The sequence below is a fragment of the Sarcophilus harrisii genome, chromosome 3 (assembly GCF_902635505.1).
Source record: "Sarcophilus harrisii chromosome 3, mSarHar1.11, whole genome shotgun sequence".
Classification (NCBI taxonomy): Eukaryota; Metazoa; Chordata; class Mammalia; order Dasyuromorphia; family Dasyuridae; genus Sarcophilus; species Sarcophilus harrisii.
Genome location: NC_045428.1, coordinates 327,776,649 through 327,789,265, shown reverse-complemented (window position 1 = coordinate 327,789,265; position 12,617 = coordinate 327,776,649).

The following is a 12,617-nucleotide window of genomic DNA, read 5'->3' as shown; positions in this document are numbered from 1 at the left end:
TATAGTAGATAGAGTGCTAAGCCTGAAGTCAGGAAGATTCATCTTCCTGAGTTCATATCTGGCCCCAGGCACTTACTAGCTGTGTGACCCTGAATAAGTCACTTAACCCTGTTTGCCTCAGTCTTTGAATCTGCAAAGTGAACTGGAGAAGGAAATCACAAGACACTCCAGTATCTTTGCTAAAAAAAAACCCTTAATGGTGTCAGAAAGAATTGGACATGACTGAACAACAACAAAGTGGTATTTTAGGGTCAAAAAGTATGCACAATGTAATAGCTTTTGAGACATATAGCTCCAAATTAATTTCCAGAATGACTAGACCAGTTCATAGCTACAATAAAGTTAACGTATTTGTTTTTTCCAGACCCCCTCCAAAATTTGTCATTTTTCTTTTTTGTCAACTTTCCCAATCTGATGAGTGTGAAATAGGACCTGAATTGTTTTAATGGATATGATTCTACTAATTACGGCTTTAGAGCATTTTTTTTTTCACTTGTCTGTTGATAGCTTGGATTTCTTCCACTGAAAACTATTAATATCCTTTCATCATTTATCAATTAAAGGACAGCACTTAATTTTATAAATTTTAATTAGTTCCTATGGTCTTAGAAACAAGATTTTTATCAGAGAAACCTTTTTGCAAATCATTTTTTTCTATTTATTTGCTTTCATCCTAATGTTAGCTGACTTGGTTTTGTTTTGTGCAAAAATATTTACAGGGAGTAAAATGATCAATTTTTGATTATATAAAATTTAAAAGTTTTATTAATACGCATTTCTTAAGAAATATAAGGAGTTGATTCAAAACCATAAGAACAGGGGCCATTCCACAATTCATAACTTCTCTAAGGCTATGAGCAGGAAGTTTTCTTAGGAAGAATTCCAGTTATCAAATATTTACATGAAGAAATGCTTTGAATTACTAATAATTAAAGGCAGGCAAGTTTAAAGCAACCCTGAGGCTCCATCTCATAATCATCAGATTGCCAAAATTGACAAAAGAAAGAAAATGACAAATGTTGGAGAAGTACAAGGAAAATAGGCAAATTGATGCATTATTGGTAGATCTGTGAATTGTTATGACCATTCTGAAATGCAATTTGGAAAAATACTCCCAAAGCTAATGTATATCTTTGACTAAGTCATGCTACTATTAGACCTATTCCCCAAAGGGAAAAGAAGAAGGAAGAAAAAGAAGAGGGGGAAAAAGAAGAAAGAAGAAGGAGAAGGAGAAGGAAGAGGAAGAGGAGGAGGAAGACAAAGAGAAGGAGGAGAAGGAGAAGGAAGAGGAGGAGGAGGAGGAAGAGGAGGAAGAGAAGGAGGACAAAGAGAAGGAAGAGAAGGAGAAGGAAGAGGAGGAGGAAGAGGAATAGGAGAAGGAAAAGAATTTTTAAAAATCTAAAGTGGCTCTTTTGTAATAGCAAAGACTAAGAAACTAAGAATATCCATCAATATAGGAAATAGTTAAATAAATTATGGTGTGTGGATGTGATAGAAATTTAATAAACTATAAGACAAGATGAAAGGAACAGTTTTAGTGAAATCTAAAAAGTAAAACGCAAAACAAGAAAAGCACTTTATACAGTAACAACAGTGTAAACACAACATTGAATGCTCTAACATTGAACATTGAACTCCTCTAATTAATTCAGTTAGTAGCCACATTTCCAGAGGACCCATGCTTCCCTACGTCCTGACAGGAGGAAAGCAAAATTTTTTGGACATAAGGCAAAAATTTGTTCTGTTTGAACATGCATATTTCTTTTTTTTTTTAAATAGCCTTTTATTTACAGGTTATAGGTATGAGTAACTTTACAGCATTGACAATTAACATGCATTATTTCTTACAAGAGTTTTTTTCCCCCTTTTCTTTTCTTTCAATGGAGAGGTAGGATGGAAAGAAAATAGATGTTTGATAATTGAAAAAAATAAGCTAACTTTAAAATATCACTCATACATAATGTCCTCAAAGAAACCTCCCCCATCCCACCTTCCCTATTCATATCATGTGGAACAGTTTTCATTCTGAGGTAGGGGTGAGATAAATGAAGATTCATTAAACCTTTGCATTATAGCATTCAAAAGGTCACTCTAGAAAGGGGCTGGAAATAAAGAAAAGAATCTATCCAAGTGTCTGGCTGAAAATCTGTTCCTTTCCCAGCAAAAACACAGAACTCGGGAAAATATCAACAATCTCTAAAACTGAGAGGTCGGCCAGGTTAATTTCTGGCCTCCTTTTAAAAGTCTCCTCTCATTTCATTTCACTTCTAAGCAAGACCTAGTTAAAATACTAGGGAACTAAGATACTACCATAATACAGTGTTGAATATCTTCAACTTTGAATTTCAATGGATTTTCCAGAGTAAGTACTAAAATTCCAGTTTTCCCTCCCCTGACCCCATACCAAGGTTTTAATTTCTTATTGCTTTGGAGAGAGAAGGGAGAGCTCGACTTTTAATCTCTGCACCTGAGAGGTACTGTTGTTTTTCCTGGTGGAAAATTAATAAAAAAAAATTTTATGTAATTTTGTTTTTCTGGAGGATTTAAGTGCGATTATCCTAAAGTTTTGGCCCAGGTGTTCCTTTTCATACTTAAAGGCTGACTTTCAACTGAATTGATGAATAACACTGATTTTTAACTCTGACCCACCATCTTCATTAAATTAATTAAGGCATTCATTCAACAAACATTTATTCCAGAATTTATATAGCAGTTCTAGTTGTTACTTGCTAATCCCCACCATATTTGACAATAAATTCTTTTAGAACACAGGGAATATTGTTGAAACAGAATAAGTCAGTGATTAGGCTACTGGGCTCATGGAATGCATTTCATGAATTCAAACTATAAGTAAGCCAGTGGGCTAACCTTAAAAGATTCCATTTATGACTCAATTATCCCTTCTCCCAAATCAATTGATAGCTGCCTTACAGATATGTACTTTTGATGACGAAAGACCAGGACATAGACAACTCAACGACCCCCTTCTGGAAATTTAATTCTAATAATTCTATCTACTGATGTTGGTTTGAAGGTGTCATTGTTGTATATCAAGGATGGCCCATTACATATCCCTGATACATTGCCAGGTACCCAAGGTGGATTCTTTCTAAATACTGGCTGATTTTACATCTATTACCTATAAGGTATACTTTAAGTTGCAAGACCAAAGCCCCACTAAACATTTTTGGATCCAAGGCCATTAGGCATTAACCAAGATCACAAATTGGAGATTATAATATTTCCTCAAGTAACACAATAATGGCTATGATCCTATAGTCATGAAATCTAAGTTTCTTTGTTTTTTATTGTTGTTATTAAAGCTTTTTTATTTTCAAAAGAGATGCATGGATAATTTTTCAACATTGACCCTTGCAAAACCTTGTCTTCCAAATTTTCCCCTCCTTCCCCTCCCAGATGGCAAGTAATCCAATATGTTAAACGTGTTAAGATATATGTTAAATCCAATATGTGTGTGTATACATATTTATACTATTATCTTACTGCACAAGAAAAATCAGATCAAAAAGGAAAAAAAAAATGAGAAAAAAAAAACACAACAAAATGTAAGCAAACAACAAAAAGAGTAAGAATACTATGTTGTGATCCATTCAGTTCCCACAGGCCTCTCTCTGGGAGTAGATGGCTCTCTTCATCACTGAACTACTTTGAATCATCTCATTGTTGAAGAGAGCCATGTCCATCAATGATCATCATATAATCTTGTAGTTGCCGGTATCTCCTAGTACTGCTCATTTCACTTAGTATCAGTTCCTGTAAGTCTCTCCAGGCTTCTCCAATTGGTGGCTATCCTTTCAATTTCCAGTTTCTATCCACTACAAAAAGGGCTGCTACAAACATTTTTGCATGTATGGGTCCCTTTCCCTTCTTTAAGATAGATCTCTTTGGGGTATAAGCCCAGTAGGAACACTGCTGGATCAAAGTTTGATAACTCAATAGTTCCAAATTGCTCTCCAGAATGGTTGGATCTGTTCACAACTCCACCAACAATGCATCAGTGTCCCAGTTTTCCCACATCCCCTCCAATATTGCCATCTTAGCCAATCTCAGAGGTATATAGTGTTACCTCAGAGTTGTCAGTTTGCATTTCTCTGATCCATAGTGATTTGGAGCACCTATGAAATCTGAGTTTCAAGGAACTCAAGTCACCCACCTATAAGAAGGCCCCCCAACTATATAACCAATAGTGGTCATTTAGTCTTTGCTTAAAGGCCTGTAGTGAAGGGGAATTCTCTTTTGCTCTCAAGGCAGAATTCATGAGACACAAGTAAACTGCTTCAAGGTAAGGTTGGTTGGAAACTCTCCATCACTATGAAGCTCATATCTCTCTTTCAAAATATCATCCTTCCTTGGTTGTTGCATCAAATGACATAATGTTTGTAAAAAATAAAAATAAAAAAAATAATAAAGTGCTTTGAAAACTTTAAATCATTACATAAATAATCAACAAACATTTATTAAGTACCTATTATGTCCAAAGCATTATGCTAAGCATGGAGGATACAATTACAAAAAAGAAAGTCCCTGCCCTTCAGGATCTCATAATCTAATGGGAAAGACAATAATAAGAGAAAGTTTAAAAAGTAGAGATTGAATGGGAAGAGTACTCACAGCATGAAAGGATGAGGGAGAAGTCCAGCCAAAGAAGTCCAAAATAAGTGTAGGTGGGAAAAAATAAATGCTAGCTAATATCAGGTATTAGCTAACAAGATATATCCTGGAGCTAACTAGACTTTAGACAACTTTTTTTTTTTTAATTTCTAAGTAAATAGATATCCAATCACTTCGACATGTGTAAAGGAAAGAGAATTGACATGGAAAACAGCTAGACTCCAATTCTTTTTTTTTCTTTAAGAATTTTTATTTTTTAAAGCTTTTTTATTTTCAAAACATATACATAGTTTTCAACATTCACCCTTGCAAAACCTGGTGTTTCAAAATTTTTTCTCCTTTCCTTCCCCATCCCCTCCCCTAGACAGCAAGTAATCCAATGTATTAAACATACAATTCTTCTATACATACTTCCATAATTATGCTCCACAAGAAAAATCAGATCAAAAAGGGGAAAAAATGAGAAAGAAAGCAAAATGTAAACAAACAACAACAAATAAAAATGAAAATATTATGTTGTGATCCACACTCAATTCCACAATCCTTTCTCTGGGTGCAGATGGTTCTCTCCATCACAAGACCACTGGAACTGGCGTGAATCCGCTCACTTACACTCAATTCTAATAGTGACTGATGTTACATAATCTCTCCATCTTTCTTTTCCTCATCTATAATATAAAGGGGGTAGACTGGATCAACAATTGTGCACCAGAGCCCACTTACAGTCTTAAAAATTATTGAGGAAACCCCAAAGAGTATCTTTTTATGTGAGTTATGTCTCTTGACATTTACCATGTGAGAATTAACATAAAAATGGCTTTGACCTCATGTCTCCCTGAAAACATCTCAAGGACTCTTAAAGATCTCCAGATCACATTTTGAGAACTCTTCAAGTGTTTTTCTAGTTCTGATAAGCCTATGATCTAATGATCCTATTGAAGTGATAAAATAGGCACTGGGAGTGACTTGGGTAGAGCAATAGATTTGGGAGAACATAATTGTAAAAGAACATTATATAAAATAGCACACAGGAATTAACAAGGAAAGGGATTTTAACAATTAAAAAGGAGAAAGTTCCCCTAGTAGAACTCATGATTAATCAGGAGAAAGAAACCATTAAAGGGAAGACATCAAGAAGTGGGGGTAAAGCAGGATAAATCCATAGAGAAGGTCACTAGACTAACTCCAAAAGGGTTACATCTAATAAGGGTAGAGGATTACCTCTAGACTGATGCGCTAACCCAAAAAGGGATTTATTATCCTAAAAGAGTTGACTATAACAAGGAGAAAGATGTTAGGAGGAGGGAGTGCCTCACATCAGATTAGCAAACATCATCTACCTTATGAGCAAATCCTTTATTGGGGTTTGACAGCATTACTTGGCTTTCAGATTGGATAAGTAAAGGAAGAGTTTCTAGAGAACCTCCTCCCCACCAGAAATGGGACTATAAAGATAGTACACCAGAACAAAAGACCTACTTTAGAACCAAAGATTCCCTTAAGGGTGAGATGATCCCATCAATGTCCTTCCCTGATTGCCTCAGGGAGTATTAAAATCCTATCAGGCTTTCTCAGCTAACCAATCCAGTACTTCATCACTAGAATGATTACCCAAGTTTGGAGTAGATCCAGAAGATTATATGCTTATATAAGCAAAAAAGACTGTAATCATACATTTAACATCTATTTATCTCATCATCCCCGCTCCTACAGCCCTACCTTCTACAGGATTCTTTTCTCATCCTTTAATCTTAGTATCTTTCTTCTGAAATTACTGCCAATTAATCCTGTTATTTCAACCAATCAATAAATATTTATTAAACACCTACTATGTGCCAAGCACTCTGATAAGTGCTTTTTGGTATCTATCTAGTTGTAATTTACCACATTAGACTGTGGGCTTCTTGAAAGAAGGGAATTTTTTTGGTGTGTGTGTGTGTTTTTTTTTTTTTTGCCTTTCCTTGTATCCCCAGTGCCTGAAACACAATTGGAGGTTACTAGATGTGAGTTCATTGATACTTTATAATAATCAAACAGAATTCACACTCTCCATAGTCCAAGAGAATCCACTACAGCCATGATCGAAATCTATATCCCTTCCTAAGAGAGAGATAAAGCTTGGAGAGTGGATGGGGTACCATCTTTTACACTAGGCTTATCTAGGTTCAAATCCCCCTTCTAATACATACTGGTTCTAAGACTATGGGCAAATTACTTAACCTCTCTAATGTTTTCCAGGAAACTCTCTAAGACCATAAATGGGGCATCTTCTAGGTGGAGCAATAGTTAAAAGTTCTGGTCCTGAAGTCAGGAACACTAATCTCTATGATTTCAAATCTGGCCTCAGATACTTATTAGTTGTGTGACCCTACGCAAGTCATTTAACTGTGTTTGCCTCAGTTTCCTCATCTGCAAAATGAGCTGGAGAAGAAAATGACAAATTATTCTGATACATTTCCCAAGGAAACCTTAAATAGAGTCACAAAGAATCAGGCACAATTAAAAAAAAAATTATCGAACAACATCAAAAATCCTATAAATTGCAGAGAAACTGCCAAACAGGATGGGTAGAGGAAGTTCCTTACCTTGAAATTTCCTGTACCAATGAAATCACAAGTTCAGTCCTAATCTCTTCCAAAGGGAGCCCCTATTAAGAGAACCAAATTTCCCTCTTATTGGAATAAGTCATGAATAGAAAGTGCTAATGTTTACTTCTGCCATTAGCTCACTGGAGACCATCCTGAAATTATTTCATTTCTATGAACCTCAATTTTCCCTTCTTTAAAATGAAAACTCCCCTTGTCCCCTAGAATCCATAAGAATTGTGACCATTCATATTCATATACTTTTATTACTTAAAGTTTAATATTAAAGTTATTTTATGTGATGACTGCATATTTTAAAATCAGCCAGAGTCAGGAATTCAGGTTAGGGGAAAATCTTCAATCTTTATTCTCAGTAGAGGTGAAGAAGGATCGGAGGTGAAGGGGCATCAGAGGCGAAGGGGGGATCATGATCACAATGTGTGCAGCTGCAACAGAAAGCCAGCCAGCAGTCTCTCCTCGCCTCTCTTCCTGCCCCTCTGCCTCCACCCACCAAAATCGTCATTTCCTATACAACACATTAGGAATTGCACAAAAAGTAAACGGGGGCCATTCTTTCTCCAAGCATATATATTAAAGGAGTATGGTCCAATTACTATTTAGCCTCACATGCTTGGGACCTCAGTGCATCAACTCGAGCTTTAGTCCATTACAATTTTATATTTATAAAGAACTTTTCCCTAAAGTAGATCAGAGTAGAGAAATAAGATGTGTGTTGCCCCTGAAATCTAGTTCATTTCTCTTCTTCAGTTTGTCCTAATTAAAATTTTCTATTACTACTAAATCTGTATCCCAAAAAGATTTTTTTTAAAGGAAAAATATCTATAGGTACAAAAAGCTTTATAGCAGCTCTTTTTGTAATGGCAAGGGATTGGAAATCAAAGATATGCTCAACTGGAAAATAGCTAAACAAGCTTTGGTATGTGTTTGTGATATACTATTATTGTGCTATAAAAAATGATGAGTAGGATGCTTCCAGAAAAACCTGGGAAGATATATATGAACTGATGCAAAGTAAAGTGAGCAGAACTAAAACACTATACATAGAAACAGTAAGATTGAAACAATAATCAAATGTGACTTGGCTATTCTGCTCAATACAATGATCTGTGACAATTTCAAAGGATTCATAATTTTTAAAATGCTATTTACCTCCAGAGAGAGAATTGTTAACTGAGTGCATATCAAAGCATTCTTTTTTCATTTTCTTTAAGTTTCTTGATTTTTATTTTTTATAACATGACTAATGCATGATTTCACATTTATAATTGATATGTTACTGACCTTCTCAATGGGTAGGAGAAAGGCTGAAAAGATTTCAACCTCAAAAAATATTTTAAATTAGTTAAAAATAAATTTTCCCTATTTCCCTTTTAATTCATCTGTTTTCTTTACATATTCAGATATATACCATTTGATACATATTTTAAATGCTGATATTATTTATCTATCATGATTTTTTGTACAAAAATCTATTTTCCTGTTTTTCTTTTTCAAAAAGTCTAATTTTTTGCTTAAAAAAGAGATCTAAGAAACATTCAACTAAACCCACATTGATCATAGTGAAATTTCACAATTTTACTAACACACAAATGACATTTAAGAAATTAATACTTCCTAGAGGCATGCTATTTGTAGTCTCTGGTACCTAGTATGTACTTAATAAATGTTAGTTGAATTGAATAATAGGATAATGGAAAGAGCATTGCTCATGGAGCACAAGATCTGGGTTTGACTTTTAGTTGCATCAATTACTAGATGTAATCCATTTTAATGTGTGGGCTGAGAGGTTTCCTAAGAGAACCTTTGATATTCTTGACTTTTTGTTCTTCCAAATGAATTTACTGTTTTTTCTAATTCAGTAAACTTTTTGTTAATTTCATTAGAATGGTATTGAATGTATAAATTAACCTACATAAAGTTGCCATTTTTATTATATTGGTTATGACATGACATGACATCTCTGACACGAACAATATTTCTCCAATTATTTAAATCAGGTTTCATTTGTTTAAATTTTTTTTTTATAATTTAGTTCATATAGTTCCTGGGTTTGTTTTGGTGAATGTACTCCCAGGTATTTTATACTGTTCAGAATTATTTTAAATGGGGAATCTCTTACTATCTCTTCTTGTAAGGTTTTGTTTGTGATACATAGGAATGTTGCTGTTTTATGTGGATTTATTTTATATACAATTACTTTGCTAAAATTGTTTTTATTAATTTTTTTATTACCACATTTCTATTCTGATTCATTCTATTTTTCTTTCTTCTCTTACTGCTATTGCTAAGATTTTCAATATAATGTTGACTAATATTGGTGACAGTGAGCAATTTTGTTTCATACTTGATATTACTAGAAAGACTTCTAGTTTATCCCCATTACAAATAATATTTGTCTATGGTTTTAGATAAATACTTTTTATTAATTTAAGAAAAAAATTCATTTATACCTATATTTTCAAGTGTTTCGAATAGAAATAACTGTTATACTTTACCAAAAGTTTTTTCTGCATCTATTAATATAATCACAATTTCTCTAAACTTTTATTATTGATAAAATAAATTATGTTAATAGATTTCCTTATGTTGTTTAATAACAGTTTAACAAATTGTGTTCTTGATATAAATACCACTTGGTCATAATGTATAATCATTGTAATCTTTTATTTAGGATTTTGCTCTTCTTGGTTTAGATATAAATTTCATATTTGTTTCATAAAAGGAGTTTGGTAGAATCCCTTCTTTGCTTAATTGTTCTAAATGATGTATTTAATATTGGAATTATTTGATCTTTAAACATTTGATATTCACTTGTAAATGTGTCTAGTCCTTGTGCTTTTTACTTAGAAAGCTCATCTATGACCTGTTCAATTTATTTTTCTAAAATAGGTCTATTTAAATAATCTATTTTCCCTTTTGCCTAATCCAGACAATTATATTTTTTGTAAATATTCTTCCATTGCACTTAAATTATTAAGTAAAATAATTCCTTATAATTGCTTTAATTTCATCTTTGTTAGCTGTATATTCACTGTTTTAATTTTTTCATTTCATATCCTTTCAAAAACTCCATTTCCATAAATGAATCAATAGAAAAACATTATTATGCAGTCACTGTGCTAAGTGATGTAAGTAATGATATGATGTAAGTAAAATAAATGATTTAGTTCCTGCTCTCACGCAGCTTACATTCTAATTGAAGACAATACATTTAAGGGATGTAAAATGCAAATCAAATAGAAAACCCTGGAAATCCTAAGGAGACAGAGAGGTAGGATACATACAATATTTTTACTCCTTTCCTCAAAGGATCATCATGAGGAAAGTGCATTGCAAACCTTAAAGTGCCATATAAATATGAGCTATTTTTGTCTTTTGGGGAAAGGGCATCATCAGATAGGCACATGTACAACCATATGCTCTATGAAAGTCCTGACCTGGTATCTTTTATATAAAATAAAAAGGGATGGTTCACACTTCAGTCAGAAAGTGGTAATTTTCTCTATCAAGTTCACTCTTACAATGCAAAGTAAAGGAATTCACTTTAGGAATTGCTTTTAGAGCCCATAGAATATTATGTTGTCCTTTGGAGAGCAAATTTCATTTTATAGCTGGCATGTAGTTTGAAAGGGCTAATTAATGCCTGTCTCTTGCTTATAACCATCAGTCATTAGCAAATATTATATAGTAAGCAATAACAATCAGCCCCAGATGAATGGCACAACTAAATAGTTTAGACAATAATTATCTGAGAGATAATTGGAGTTGTCTAAGAAAGCTGCATTAATAGTCTTAGAATCATAAAAATTTATAACCAACATGCCCACCTTCCTACCCTCATTCTATAAATGAGGAAGGTGAGACCCAGAAATTTTAAAGGGCTTACCCAGGCTTACATAGCTAGTTAGTGGTGAAATAAGGATTCTTATTCAAGGCTCTTCATGCTGCTTTTCTAGTTCCCATCTTCTTTAGAAATCAGAGGAAAGAGAAATCACCATGAACTGGAATATAGTGGTGATAGAAAGCTTCATGAAGGTAAAATTTAAAGGATGAGTAGAATTCATATAAGCTGAAAGATGTGGGAATATGGGGGTTGCATTTCAAAAATGGAAGCAATATGAACATAGGCAGGAATACATAAAGCATGTCCAGAGCACAGAGTGTAGATTTGTCTGAATGAGAACAAGATGAGGAAGGGCTTTAAATTTACAGCATCCTAACAAGACAGTCAACTCAGTCATGCTTGCCAGATGATGGCACCCTTTGTGTTCTCTCTGTGGATAAGCACTGTGCAAATATACAAAAAGATCCAAGTATTTTTATCAAACTCAAAATACAAAGCCTCAGACCACAGAATTTTCTTACAAATTAAATTTTATTTGCATTTTGACTGAAGCACAGATTCCGGACAGATTTCTCTTCTGCACAACAGTACAATAAGCCAGTGCAAAATATGCTTTATTTCACGTACAAAAACGTGGCAGTATGATGACTGTTTACACTTTAATCTCCATCCTCTACTTTCCATGTGCTCTTTCTTTAGTCACATCTACCTAACCGGTAAAGCCACTCTGATCTAATGCTTGAATCTCTAGGGAAGAGATAGACTTCTACAGCCCTTTAGAAAAGAATCACCCAAATGGAACAAACTGAAAAGGCCTACTTATTAATAAGGAAGGAGACAGAAAAGCAAGGTAACCACATCAAATGAAAATGGAAAGAATAGAGTTAATGGCTTAAGAAATATAAAGAAATGCAATAATTTGAAATACACATATTAGATACTACTAGGATTACAAATATTAGATAACACTTTAATGTTAAACTTAGGAAAGAAAGGAAGGGAAAACTAATCTCCTTTCTTTTATATGCCCTAAATTAAACAACCTAAAGAATTGTTTCCCCCAATCAGTGTAGTATCTAAAGACCTGTGACAATCATAATAATATCTAGGCAAGTAGACCTTATAAAGAAATTTCCATTTAAAAAGTGTTTTTAGTAACAGGGCTACTGAGATACATTTTCAACTAGACTCTAGAAACTCTGAGGTACAGACAAGCTGCTCTGGATAACAGGATAGGTGTCCACTATCTACCTGAAATAGGGTAGTCTTCACAGTTGCTTCAGACTGATTCCAGGCTTAAGGTTAATTTTTGCCTGAACTTTTCCCAAATCCCTTTGCTTTCAAGTGGTACTGAACTGAAAAATCTTCCATAAACTAGCTTATGAAACCATAAGAATTCTCTTAGAAAGAAAGCTTTCTTCATAAAGGCACATTGCTTAAACCAAGTTGGCATAAGGCACAACCATGGAATAAGTTCTGTTCAAAGACAATGAAAGAACAGTAAGATACCTTTTGAGTACAAAAGCAATAATTAA